This window comes from Rattus norvegicus, chromosome 9 (assembly GCF_036323735.1).
Source record: "Rattus norvegicus strain BN/NHsdMcwi chromosome 9, GRCr8, whole genome shotgun sequence".
Classification (NCBI taxonomy): domain Eukaryota; kingdom Metazoa; phylum Chordata; class Mammalia; order Rodentia; family Muridae; genus Rattus; species Rattus norvegicus.
In genome coordinates, this window is record NC_086027.1 from 92,345,040 (window position 1) to 92,352,176 (window position 7,137).

General features: G+C 41.0%; 1 pseudogene; it reads right to left on the reverse strand.

The window, feature by feature from the left end:
* Positions 1–2,908: 2,908 nt before the first annotated feature.
* On the reverse strand, positions 2,909–3,136 carry LOC134480300 (small ribosomal subunit protein uS4-like; annotated as a pseudogene).
* Positions 3,137–7,137: the final 4,001 nt, after the last annotated feature.

The following is a 7,137-nucleotide window of genomic DNA, read 5'->3' on the forward strand; positions in this document are numbered from 1 at the left end:
TTTCTCCTCTGGTAGTATACTTAGCACCTTCCAGAACCATGAAAGCACACCAATAAGCCTAAAGAATCCAGCTCACAACCAAGTTGGTTGTCTCATAGTTGGTGACTGAAGTATGCAATGTCTTAAGCAATCAAGTTCTGGAGGCTAGGCTAGAACAGGAGAGATGGCAGTAACCTGTAATGATTGGAGACCCCACTGAACAGCAATTTGGAAAGCAGTAACTTATTTCTGGCTCCTGGGTGTGTATTTGATATTCTATCGCATCTAAGAGAAGTAGAATAAATTATTCCAAACAGAAGAAAAATGTCTATAGCCGTGCATATCAGAAAGTGTGCTGATGATGTTTACCTCATCAAAATAGGGCTGGTGAGATGGGTAAGCAGGTAGGGGTTCTTGCAAACCTGGAAATGAGTGAGAAATTCCCATAAAGAGGCAACCCTAGAAAACGTTACTCTCCAGTCTTCCTGCCTGTGGTATGGCTGGCACACGCCTGAGAGCACTCACGTGTTCGCCCTCAATCAATGAGTAAATTAAATAAAAAATTTTAAAGACAAAAGTAACAGATGTTTATATCACTTATGGATTTTCTGATAGAAATAACTAATAAAGACATAGTCCAAGATACTGTTCAATTTATGTCTAGCTTCCAGTGCTATAGGCACACAGACAAATGGAAGGCAGTGTTTCTCATTTATTTGTAAAGGACACATCTCTGCTATTAAGTTCTAGGAACTTCCAGCATTATAAACTTTACTCACTGGTTTAATAAATATTTGAAATGGTCTTTCTAGGTATCATATCATCTTAAGGATCGTGATTCACAAATACAGGGGGAAAAGTCACGGATAAGATAACCACTCAGAAGACTTATTTTCTTGAACTGATAAGCTACTAAATAAACCAAAACATCAGCCCTCCCGCCTCTGATAGATGAAAGTGCATTCAAGATGAAGGGCTGTGTGCTAAATCCCACACGCCGCTGCTGCCCGGCTGGAGCCAGGGCTGCCCGATGTGTCAGTGTTATACTGAAGAGCAAAAAGTGTAAAAAGCTTTGACTGAGATAGGTTAAAAAGAAGTGACGTTTATTCAAGAACAGGTAGATGACACAAGGCCCTGAGACAGTTTCAAAAGTCCTAGTAAAACAACAGCAGCAAAAATCTCAGACAAAAAATAATCTTACAGTTTGCTGTAATATAAAAACACGCTCTTATTTGATGTGTAAATGTGAAAGCCATGTTTTAAATTATATGTGTGTATTCCTGCACGTAATGAAATAAACATTTTATTCATCAGTTCATCTCAGTTCTCAGTAGCCTCATCGTTATCATGCTAGTTCATTACTGCAGAACAGAAATATGACTATGATTTGAAGAAAAGGACGTTACTTATAATCTCTCCATATCGTTTGTAGATGATGTTTAATTATTGATTCCATTGAAGTTTCAGTTTGTGTTGAAACTTTTAATAAAACAGGTAAAGGAGGAGGAGGAGGGAGGAGGAGAAGGAGGAGGAAGAAGGAGAGAGGGAAAAGGAGGAGGAGAAAGAGGAGGAGGAGGGGATGTGAGGAGAGGGTAAGGTGCCTTATAGTAGCTGCAGTTTCCAGTACACATGGACATGGTAGTTTCCATAATTAATATTTGATTTTTTTTGTCTGTAGACTTTTCCACCCAGAAACTACACCAATGACTAAAGGTCTATCTCCTTGAGAGCATTGAAACTAGTAGGAAACCAAGAAAATATCATTGTTGGATTGATTTACCTATATTTTTCTTATTCAGAAAGGCCAAATGCATTTTGTGAGTGCTTGACATATCTCTGTCTTGGCTCTGTTCAGAGCAGGGTAGAACTGGCTACACTATGCTCTTCATCAAGTTTGCTTATTATTTTTATACAGTATTGAATGCCAAAGCAAGTCAGGATATTAAAGCTTATAAGGCAATGGCTTGTATTGAATGCCCAAAGAGCAATGATTTTTCAAACAGTGGTCTCAGACCTGAGCCTTCAGCATCTCCAGAATATTTGCCTGCAATGCACTCTCGGGTACCACTCTGGATGTTCTGACCCGTGAATGTTCCCCTCCAGTGCACATGAGTTTGGCAGCCACAGCTACAGAGCTCAAGGCTGATATTTTATTTCACAGCTCATGTTTGAAAACAGCAGTTATTCACGTGGTGTGCCTGAAGGTAGCAGTACACTGTATGACAGTCATCTGTTGGGCCCTACAATTAGTGGAAAACTTCCTTGGCTCTTTGGAAAGCCTGCTGTATTCTTTCTCATGCTGAGCCTCTCTGAATGTCTTGCATCCTTATTTTGGTGGTTAGTAATCTCAAAGTTTAAGGCGAAGTTTATTAAGTTCCTTCCTTCCTTTTGGATAGGAAGAATAAATGTGTTGATTTCAGCATCGGGTAAATATTACGTCAGCATAGATAATGAAAACTGAAGTAAACCTGCACAGTCAAAAAAAAAGGGGGGGGGCAATCTGCTTAAATTCATGGGATCAAGGGTAAAGTCACTCACTTTAAAAAGGGTTAAATATGAACCTCATAAAGTATGAAGAAAAATAATCTTTCTAATGAACTAGACAAGCACAAGGTGCCAAGAGATGGATAGAGTTTATTTCCCAGTGCCCCGCTCTCCTCATTGCTCAAAGTACGTTTATGTGAAACTCATGAACAAACTGAAATGTGTGTCTGTTATTCATTTTCCCCCCAAGTATCAATTCTGTTTTATTTGTCAACTGGAAAGCTAGACAATGCTCCAGTGCAGCGAGGTATTAATAAATCCTGATTAATAAATCATCACCAGCTCCACTACTGTCCTGGCCTTTCTTAGCATTCTTCCTTTTCACTCGGCCTGGACAGCCACCATCTTAAGGAGAACGGAGGGAGAAGTCAACAAGTTGCCTCAGTCAAGAGTTGCCTTCAAACAGACGTCAAGGATCCTTCTCATCCAGCGTCAGCCCCGGGCAGCCTTAAGGCTCTTTGCCAGGGTAAAGTTGACCCTCCATACCTCACGTTTGTTCCAGAATCCATAACTCTCCAATCAACTTTAGCTCCTGGTTGAGACTCAATTTCTCGAAGGGTCTCCATGGGATCACATAGGTTTTGCAACAAACCCAGCTTCTGATGACCAGCATGTTGACTTCGCTAGGCCTGCTAGGTCTACGAAATCAGGCCTGTGACAAAGAGTGTGTCTATTATTCTTAAGAAATAGCCCCAGAGGAGCCCAGCACAGCAGAAAACACATTGAGCTGAATCTCCATGAACTTCATGTCCTTCTGTGCCAAGCTGTGAAAAAGACCTAAGAGAAGCAGCAATAAAGGCAAAGAGAAATTAAAAGGTTGTTTCCTGAAATTTTGTATTTGCCCAGAGTTTCTAAGGCCAAAGTTTAATTAATATTTTGCAGAGAGGCAGAATAAAATAAAATGTAATTTCAAAGAGCTGGAGCAATTTAATGGCTCTCTTGCTATTGTGAAAATAATTTTAAATGGTGCCAGACATGAGTGGAACCCACAGCCACAGTCAAGGTCGTGCCCAGGGATGCATGTGCTCTAGTACACAGGTCACAAAGGTGCCACGGGCCTCTCTACATGCCTGCAAATCTTCTTTCCCATATCACACACTTTTCTAGTGACTGCAATCACGACATGATAAGAAGCGGTAATGGAGAAAAGGTTTCTTTAGGTCCAAGGGACAGTTCATCATGACAAGATGTGAGGAGCCTAAAGTAACTAGTCACATGACATGTAGTCAGCAAAAAGAGGATATGAATGCTTACACTCATCCAGCTTCTTTTCATTCATTCAGTCAAGAATCCAGCATAGGGAATGGTGCTGCTCACTATTACGGTGGGCCTTCCTATCTCAACTAAACTCACGTAGATAAGCCCTCCCAATCATGCACAGAGACTTGCCTAATCCAGCTAACCCTTGAGACGTTGTTAATCTGCCAGGTGATTCAGCTCCTGTAAAGCTGATAAATCCACATTAACTATCACAGCTTTCTTCTTCCACAGGAGCGTGGCCATATGTAGAGGTGAGACATTCTATGAAGAAGAATACGCAACTCAGAAAGGAATCCATTAAGGCTAAAATTACTGCAAACTCTCAAAGTAGAAAGGAGCAACAAAAGCAGTATCATCTGTGAATGCCAGGACGATCTCACAGCACCATTTTGCGTATTGCCTTTTACTACTGGGTTAATGTTGCCCACCGCTATCTGTTCCTGAGGCTCCCTCTGTATAGCTCCCCTGAGGAGCTCTGCCTGTTTCCCTGTTTCTGATCACTAACCTACGTGGGGTTTCCATACCTTTACTGTTTTGAAGGCAAGCATTTCATCTGTTCCAAGACCAGCAAGTCAATCCAGACATACTCAGCCACCCTACGGATAAGATGATCTATACATTCATATAAAAGGCTGAGTAATTATTTGAACCATTTGCCCTACTCAAGGAGGTATCCTGGGGGTTCATGCAGTGATGCAGAAGTGTTTCAATGTGAGTATTTTTCACACAAAAAAAATCAACATTATGAAACTGTCACCTATAGGATAACAGGCAGATTAAACCAAAAAAAAAAAAAAACAAAAACAAAAACAAAAACAAACCGAAAACAAAAACAAAAACAAACCAACAAACCACAGAATCTGTCTTTTCCTTCTTTCTTTCTTCCTTCCTTTTTCCTTTTTTCCTTCTTTCCTTCCTTTTTCTTTTCTTCCTTCCTTTCCTTCCTTCTTTTTCTTTCTTTTTTTCTTTTTTCTTTTGTTTTTAGAAGTATGGGTGCTAAACTTGTCCATCTCATGGCAGTTGATCCATTGGCTCTAGAAGAAGAGGATACTGTGTTTTATAAAAAACATTTTGTAAAAGCTCAAAATGGAGGCACTCTCAATCCAGCATGCTATTTTTTTTATTAACTTGAGTATTTCTTATATACATTTCAAGTGTTATTCCCTTTCCCAGTTTCCGGGCAAACATCCCCCTCCCCCCTCCCCTTCCTTATGGGTGTTCCCCTCCCAACCCTCCCCCCATTGCCGCCCTCCCCCCATAGTCTAGTTCACTGGGGGTTCAGTCTTAGCAGGTCCCAGGGCTTCCCCTTCCACTGGTGCTCTTACTAGGATATTCATTGCTACCTATGGGGTCAGAGTCCAGGGTCAGTCCATGTATAGTCTTTAGGTAGTGGCTTAGTCCCTGGAAGCTCTGGTTGCTTGGCATTGTTGTACATATGGGGTCTCGAGCCCCTTCAAGCTCTTCCAGTTCTTTCTCTGATTCCTTCAACGGGGGTCCTATTCTCAGTTCAGTGGTTTGCTGCTGGCATTCGCCTCTGTATTTGCTGTATTCTGGCTGTGTCTCTCAGGAGCAATCTACATCCGGCTCCTGTCGGTCTGCACTTCTTTGCTTCATCCATCTTGTCTAATTGGCTGGCTGTATATGTATGGGCCACATGTGGGGCAGGCTCTGAATGGGTGTTCCTTCAGTCTCTGTTTTAATCTTTGCCTCTCCCTTCCCTGCCAAGGGTATTCTTTTTCCTCATTTAAAGAAGGAGTGAAGCATTCACCTTTTGATCATCCGTCTTGAGTTTCGTTTGTTCTAGGGATCTAGGGTAATTCAAGCATTTGGGCTAATAGCCACTTATCAATGAGTGCATACCATATATGTCTTTCTGTGATTGGGTTAGCTCACTCAGGATGATATTTTCCAGTTCCAACCATTTGCCTACGAATTTCATAAACTCGTTGTTTTTGATAGCTGAGTAATATTCCATTGTGTAGATGTACCACATTTTCTGTATCCATTCCTCTGTTGAAGGGCATCTGGGTTCTTTCCAGTTTCTGGCTATTATAAATAAGGCTGCAATGGACATAGTGGAGCACGTGTCTCTTTTATGTGTTGAGGCATCTTTTGGGTATATGCCCAAGATAGGTATAGCTGGATCCTCAGGCAGTTCAATGTCCAATTTTCTGAGGAACCTCCAGACTGATTTCCAGAATGGTTTTACCAGTCTGCAATCCCACCAAAAATGGAGGAGTGTTCCTCTTTCTCCACATCCTCGCCAGCATCTGCTGTCACCTGAGTTTTTGATCTTAGCCATTCTCACTGGTGTGAGGTGAAATCTCAGGGTTGTTTTGATTTGCATTTCCCTTATGACTAAAGATGTTGAACATTTCTTTAGGTGTTTCTCAGCCATTCGGCATTAGTTTGAGTGTGTCTGGTTTGATGTGGAGGTCCTTGATCCACTTGGACTTAAGCTTTGTACAGGGTGATAAGCATGGATCGATCTGCATTCTTCTACATGTTGACCTCCAGTTGAACCAGCACCATTTGCTGAAAATGCTATCTTTTTTCCATTGGATGGTTTTGGCTCCTTTGTCAAAAATCAAGTGACCATAGGTGTGTGGGTTCATTTCTGGGTCTTCAATTCTATTCCATTAGTCTATCTGTCTGTCTCTGTACCAATACCATGCAGTTTTTATCACTATTGCTCTGTAATACTGCTTGAGTTCAGGGATAGTGATTCCCCCTGAAGTCCTTTTATTGTTGAGGATAGCTTTAGCTATCCTGGGTTTTTTGTTATTCCAGATGAATTTGCAAATTGTTCTGTCTAACTCTTTGAAGAATTGGATTGGTATTTTGATGGGGATTGCATTGAATCTGTAGATTGCTTTTGGTAAAATGGCCATTTTTACTATATTAATCCTGCCAATCCATGAGCATGGGAGATCTTTCCATCTTCTGAGGTCTTCTTCAATTTCTTTCCTCAGTGTCTTGAAGTTCTTATTGTACAGATCTTTTACTTGCTTGGTTAAAGTCACACCGAGGTACTTTACATTATTTGGGTCTATTATGAAGTGTGTCGTTACCCTAATTTCTTTCTCGGCTTGTTTCTCTTTTGTATAGAGGAAGGCAACTGATTTATGTGAGTTAATTTTATACCCAGCCACTTTGCTGAAGTTGTTTATCAGCTTTAGTAGTTCTCTGGTGGAACTTTTGGGATCACTTAAATATACTATCATGTCATCTGCAAATAGTGATATTTTGACCTCTTCTTTTCCGATCTGTATCCCCTTGATCTCCTTTTGTTGTCTGATTGCTCTGGCTAGAACTTCAAGAACTATATTGAATAAGTAGGGAGAGAGTGGGCAG